This window comes from Nuphar pumila, chromosome 2 (genome assembly GCF_984573655.1).
Source record: "Nuphar pumila chromosome 2, dmNupPumi1.hap1.1, whole genome shotgun sequence".
Classification (NCBI taxonomy): Eukaryota; Viridiplantae; Streptophyta; class Magnoliopsida; order Nymphaeales; family Nymphaeaceae; genus Nuphar; species Nuphar pumila.
In genome coordinates, this window is record NC_143250.1 from 65,638,954 (window position 1) to 65,645,952 (window position 6,999).

The window sequence follows — 6,999 nt, forward strand, 5'->3', positions numbered from 1 at the left end:
ATGGGGACCAGAATGTCAGCAATCATTCGATTGTATCAAGAGGTATCTTCTCAACCCTCTTATCTTGAAGTCGTCAGAATTAGGAAAACCTCTTTTGCTATATATCTCAGTCAATCAAGTCGCATGCAGCGGATTCTTGGCACAATACAAAGAAGGAAGCTTGATAGAGCATGCCATTTATTATGTGAGTAAGACTTTCATAGACTATGAAAAGAAATACTCTCAAATAGAGAAGACCTGCCTAGTGAAAGTGCAGTAGGATCGAGGCAACGAGTACTAGAGGGTGGGTGAATAGTGCTTTTAAATATTGTCTGCGGAAATTTGATGAATTTTGCAATTCGCAAAGCAATCACACAAATAACACAAGAATTTATCCTGGTTCGGTCTTTCCCGACCTACATCCAGTCCCCAAGCAAAACCAGCTTGAGATTTCCACTATCAACCTTGTGTATCTACAAGATCATACAGACCAAATTTGGTCCCACTTTCAGTAACACACCTACTGAAAGCAAACAACTCCTTTAAACCAAAAAGTCCTTCCTTTTACAGAAAATTGAAATAAGTAACAACTTACAAAACAACCTATGATCCCTTCTTATGAATGCAAATGAGACGCACTTGGCTTTTGAGGTTGTTGGAATACTCAACTCACGAATTCACTATCTCTCAAAGGAATTTGAGTGAAAAACTGAAGTGAAAAATATCAAGTGAGTGAGAAAATGAATATGAGTAAAAAACAAATAGTAATTCAATATAAATCGATTGGATTGTTGTCCTTTTGAGTGTAGAATACACTCATATTTATAGTTGAAAGATTACATACGTTTGAAAGAGTGTCAAAACAGTCTATTTTGAACGATCAAAACGTTTGAAAAATGAAAAGACACGCCTTTTAAAAGTTTCAGGGAAACTGGCAAAATTAGTCGACTGGAACAATAGTTAGCCGACTGATAATTAACTATTAGTAGACTGACAGTTATCATCGGCAGCCTAATGTGTTTATCAAGCTGTTTGAAAATCTGAAGTTTTGAAACTTAGTCGACTAGAGAAAAAGTTAGTCGACTGATAATATCATCAGTAGACTGAAAAACCTTTCAGTCGACTGTTGCTAAATTTTTTTCTGAAAATACATGTTCTGTCTGGTCGACTGATAAAATCATTAGTCGACTGCTGCTAAATTTTCAGAAAACAGACATTCTGTCTGGTCGACTGATAAAACCTTCGGTCGACTAATTTGACAAAATTGACATTTTTTTTAGAAAATTTGGCGCGAAAGGATTAGTCGACTGGTGAGTCTATTGGTCGACTAATAAATACGAAAAATTAAATAAAGAGTTTTCTAAAAAGATTTTCATGAAGGGTTCTTTTAGAAAAGTTTTTTTCTAAAGACTTTTTAGGTGAAATGCAACTGAAATATGCACTCTAAGTAAGGCTCTTACAAGAATCTAAGACTTTTAATGAATTTAACATTTGCACACTAGTCTTCAAAGATTCTTCATCGAATTCTTCAATGCTTGTCATCTTTCTTCATTGCCTTAGCTGAAATGCAGTTGATTCACTTGTTCATCATCAAAATCTTGTACTTGAAGTATCATGTATGGCTTCATTGTCGTAACAGCATGTGTTAAATGCTTATGATAATAGTATTATGCTAGTTGCAATATGATACATGTGACTTGCTTTACTACTTGGTTGAGCTATTTGTGTTTGTTGCAATGTAGCATTTGTTGGCTTGAGTATCTTATGATTAATGTAACTGCTTATTGCTCATAATCTATGAACTGTTTACAACTAGGACTAATATAGCTGCTTGTCTTATAAGCTGCCTACATCTTGCGATTAATATATAATTGTTGTAGTGTGATTACTTATCGCGTGTAGCTTATAGATTGCTGATTATGCTTATACCTTATGATTAATATAGTTACTTGCCGGTTGACTAAAGAATTCAGTGGTAATTGCATGCATTGTGAGCTCTGTTATGAATGCTTATCTTATTCAGTTACTTTGCTTACTATGTTTGACTGCTTGGTGGAGTTAGTTACCCTCCACTTGTAGAATCGGTTAGGCTGCTATAGTTGTTTAATTTGCTTGTTTAACACTTTGTTCGTATTGGTCTCATATTTAACTACTTGATTTATTTGAGTTTTGCTTGCAATACTCGACAACATGTATGGTTAGATTTGCTAGATTTGCTTCTCCTGTTTAGTTTAGTAATTATCTTGCTTATTGCAGTTTTTGTTGCTTCTTGTCTTTTGCACCCCTACTATTTTTTTGTGAAACTAACACATTTTATGGGCAGGTGATGTTTCAAACTGTGATGACATGATAAGTTCAAGATGAGGTTATTTTTCTGACGTTTCGCTCCTAAGGATATTTCAGTAACTTTATATAAAGGTTTTCCTGAAAATCTCTCATTTGTGCAAGTCTTAAACTATTAAAAAGTTATATTTTTATAATCTATTTGATTTCTTAAATATATGGAGTTTCAAATCTCTTGTGAAGGAAAGTTTGCACTGTAATGCGCCCAAGGTCCATTGACTTGTTATTTTGAACATTATTTTTGGCTGAATTACTATTTAAAAACTCTAATAAATGAATGATTACAAAGCTTTCAAACTTTTCATAAAAAGTTACATTATAGGTCGATCCTCTGTCTCTCACTCAGTCTCATTTTTTTTATGCTTCTTTGCAACTTGCCCGCAGCAATGGTTGTCGGCCTTCAGATTGCCTAAAAAAGCAAGAGAAAGGAGGAGGAAGAAGAAGAGGGTGAAGGCCCTTACCTCGTCACTGGCCGAAATCTGGTAAGTCTCCCTTGACATTTTTTTTCTGGTCTCTCTCCCTCGCTCTCTATCGCTTTCTCTCTCTTGCTCGACTGAGGGGGAGAGGCGCAACATGAGGGCTATAAACAGCCCTCACAGTGGGGTGAGGTTTATCCTCATCCCCCAAATCTTTTTATGGGGTAGGCGGTTCCCTCAAATAGGGAACCGTCTTTCCCCTTTTCAAATTTTTTTTTTAACGATCTTATCCCCTCTGACGAAATCGTCGGATGGGGGATTCTACCCCCCTTAAAAGAAGATTCATTTCAAATCTTACCTGGAAATAATTGTAAAAATTATTCATGGATGTCGGATTCGCACAACCATGTAACCTCATTTTTGTTGTGATGACTCCATCTAACTAATACCAGATGTATCTCTTTGTTTCTTAGTTTATGTACTTTTGCATCTAAGATTTCTATAAACTTTTCACTCATGCTTAAATCATCTTGCATTTTCAACACTGAATCAAATGTATCCAATATGTGAGAGGGATCAGACACATATTTTCGCAACATAGAGACGTGAAACATGTTATGAATTCGAGACAAGGAAGGTGACAAAGCCAATTGGTATGTTGTTTGACCAACTTTCACAAGTATTTCAAAGGGTCCAATATATCTTGAATTCAATTTTCCTCTTCTACCAAAGTGCATCACTCCCTTAAAATAAGATATCTTAAAAAATACATGATAACCATACTAAAATTCTAACTCACGATGTCTTTGGTATGCATAACTTTTTTGTCGACTTTGCGCTGTCAAAACACGCTCTCGAATAAATCTCACTTGGTCTGTCATCCACTGAACCAATTCAAGCCCTAGCAATCTTCTTTCTCGGATCTCATCCCAATACAATGGTGTTCGGCACCATCGACCATACAATGCCACAAATGGATCCATGCCTATACTTGCTTGAAAACTATTATTGTAGGCAAATTCTATCATAGGTAGGATGTCATTCTATGAGTCACTATACTCTAAAGTATGTACTCGTAACATATCTTCTAGGGTCTAAATGGTTTATTTTGACTGTCCATTTGACTGTGGGTGAAATGTTGTGCTCATTTTTAATTGCGTTCTCGTTGCTTCTTGAAAACTCTGCTAAAATCATGATATAAATTTAGAGTCTCTGTATGAAACAATCGAATCTGGTACTCCATGAAGTTTGACTATTTTTTGGATTAACAATTGAGCCAACTGGTTACAAGGCTGAGTTATCTTACAAGCCAAGAAGTGAGCTGACTTAGTTAGCCTGTCTACAATCATCCATACTGAATCCATCCCATTCTTGGTCTTTCGAAGTCCTGAGACGAAGTCCATAGTGATATTTGTCAATTTTTATTCAAGTATGAGGAGTAATTGTAGTAGTCCACCAGGTTGTTGGTGCTCAATCTTCACTTGTTGGCACACCAGACACTTGCTTATGAACTCAGCAATGTTTCTCTTCATTCTGCTCCACTGAAACGTATCTTCCAGATCTCGATACATTTTAGTACTGCTAGGGTGGATGGCATATCTAAAGTGATATGCCTCATCCAACAACTGATTCCTGAGTTGATCATCCTTACGAATGCACACTCTATGACAAAATTTGAGAAGTCCTTGATCATCAATTTGAAGTCTGACTCCTCACTTTCTAATTTTTTTTTCGCTTGGGCTAACTCTCAATCTAAGGGTTACTTTTCCTTAATTTTCTCCCATAATTCTAACCTTAATGTGGTTTGCACAAACAATAATTGACCTGGTAAGCATTAAACTTTTGATTTTTTATGTACGACCAAAGAAAATAAATCCCAATCTGCGAGTTTGTCCAATGCTCATGACTTTCTTCTAAGAGCGTCATCGGCTACATTCATCTTTTTCGGGTGATATTTCAGCTTGAAATCACAATCTTTTTAAAATTGCAGCCATCTCCTATGCCTTAAGTTCAAGTCTCTTTGCGAAAACAAATATTTGAGGCTTTGATGATCAGTAAAAACCTTAAATTGTTTGCCATACAGGTAGTGTCTTACAACTGCTGCTAGCTCTAGGTCTTGCATCGAATAGTTGATTTCATGTGTTTTGAGTTGGCGAGATGCATAAGCTATAACCTTACCATGCTACATCAGTACGCAACTCAATCCCTTATGAGAAGTATCACTATAAATAGTGAAACCTCCAAATCTAGAAGGTATGACCAATACTGAAGCAATGGTCAAACTGTAAGACCCATGAAATTTTAGGTATTTTTCTTATATCTCTCTTATTTATAATTCATGTTTCTAAGATCTAGAATAAGGAATTAATAGGACTAATTAAACCTAGAATAATTAGTCAGAAATGAATTTTAGAAAAAAATATAGCCTTGTATTTGAATTTTGAAAACAAATGCAACCTTTGATATGAATTTAGAAAAAAATATAACCTTGTATTTGAATTTGGGGAAAATATAGCCTTGTATTAGAATTTAAAAAAAATATAACCTATTATATGAATTTTGAAAAAAATATAACCTTGTATTTAAATTTTGAAAAGTATGACCTTGTAAATGAATTTTTGAAAGTATAGCATTCTAATTGAATTTTAGAAAATATAAGATTCAATATAGAGTTATCTTAAAGTAGGTAAACAATATTTCAAAGAGTAAAAAGTGCATAGTGAGAGTAAGTGGAAAAGATAACTAAATAGTTAGATTCTAATTAAAAGAAATAATATAAAAATTAAAGTAACTAGAAAGTAAATAAGTACACATTAGGTAGAAACTACCAATTAGATTCAAAATAAGCAAGTTCACTAATGATTAGATTGATTTTCTAAAATCCAATGAAATATCTACTAAATCTAAAAATATCTCCTACAAAGTTAGAAAGGGTAGTTTAATAGGTCTTCTAAATAAAGTCAAGGGTTATGTTTGAGAGAAAAGTGTTGGAAAAGTAAGATGTGTTAATCTCCACCATTGATTCCTTGAAATTAATCTCAACCCTCTATTTCAAAAGTAATCATGACTCAACCCCTATAAATACCCCCTCAAATAGAGAGTTTCAAGCATCCAAGAGCTTCTCTCTTCCTTCTCCCTCTTGTTTTCTTCTCTCCTTTTAGTTTTAGTTTTTAGTTTTTGACTTCTCTTCTTTCTTCACTTAAGAATAGTGAAGGGTGCCTCTCTAGGAACTCTTTCCTATTCTCTTAGTGCCTTGAAAGACTCCAAGCAAGAAGAGGCAAGTCCAAGCCTAGGTCCCAAATCAAGGTAAGTGAAATTATCCCTTATGCATCTTGATATCATTCAATTTCTATTTTCTTCTCTAATTCCTATTCTCATCCATATAGGCAAGTGTTTTCATAACACATGTTGAGTTATGAAATGAGTTGTTATTATGCTTTTGATTTTTTTTGTCTTTGTTTTATCCATATTCAAGATACATGATTTTCTTTATGATGCTTCTATGAAAAGATGAATGAATTTCATGTCTTAATGATAGTCCATTACCATGAAGATGCTTAATTAGTATTATGAAGCAATTCCTTGATATATGCATTAATGCATTTTAGAATTATGCATGTCATGTTTCATTCAAGTTCTTGAAAATCCATGGGCTAATGACAAGAGAAAAAATATACTCTTGCAAATTCGTATGAAAAGATATTCAATTTTTTAATTTGATTCATGTGAACATGGAAGAATGAATGCTCAAAATTCGTGTGATATGAAAATTTGATTTTTTGAGAAATCTGTACAACCATCATCTCTAGAGTCATACCCAAGCAAAACAATTTGGATAGTTATGGTTCATTTTAATTAAAAACAAGATTCTTGATCTCATCCAATAAAAAATTGGATTTTTTGGAATGCCTATTGGTTTTTGAAATAATAGATTTATCGATTTCAAAATTTGGATCTTGGATCCATCTCAAATAGATTTGGATTTCTAAAATTGGATCTTGGATCCATCTCAAATGGATTTGGATTTTTAAATTTGGATCTTGGATCCATCTTAAATGGATTTGGATTTCTAAATTTGGATCATGGATCTTTCTCAAATGGATTCACTTTTGGATCTTCCTAATTTGGGTTTGGATCTTTTTAATCAAATCTTAGATCTTTCTCAAATGGATTCAGTTTTGGTTCTTCCTAATTCGGATTTGAATCTTTTCAATCAGATCTTCAATCTTTCTCAAATGGATTTGGTTTTGGATCTTTTTAA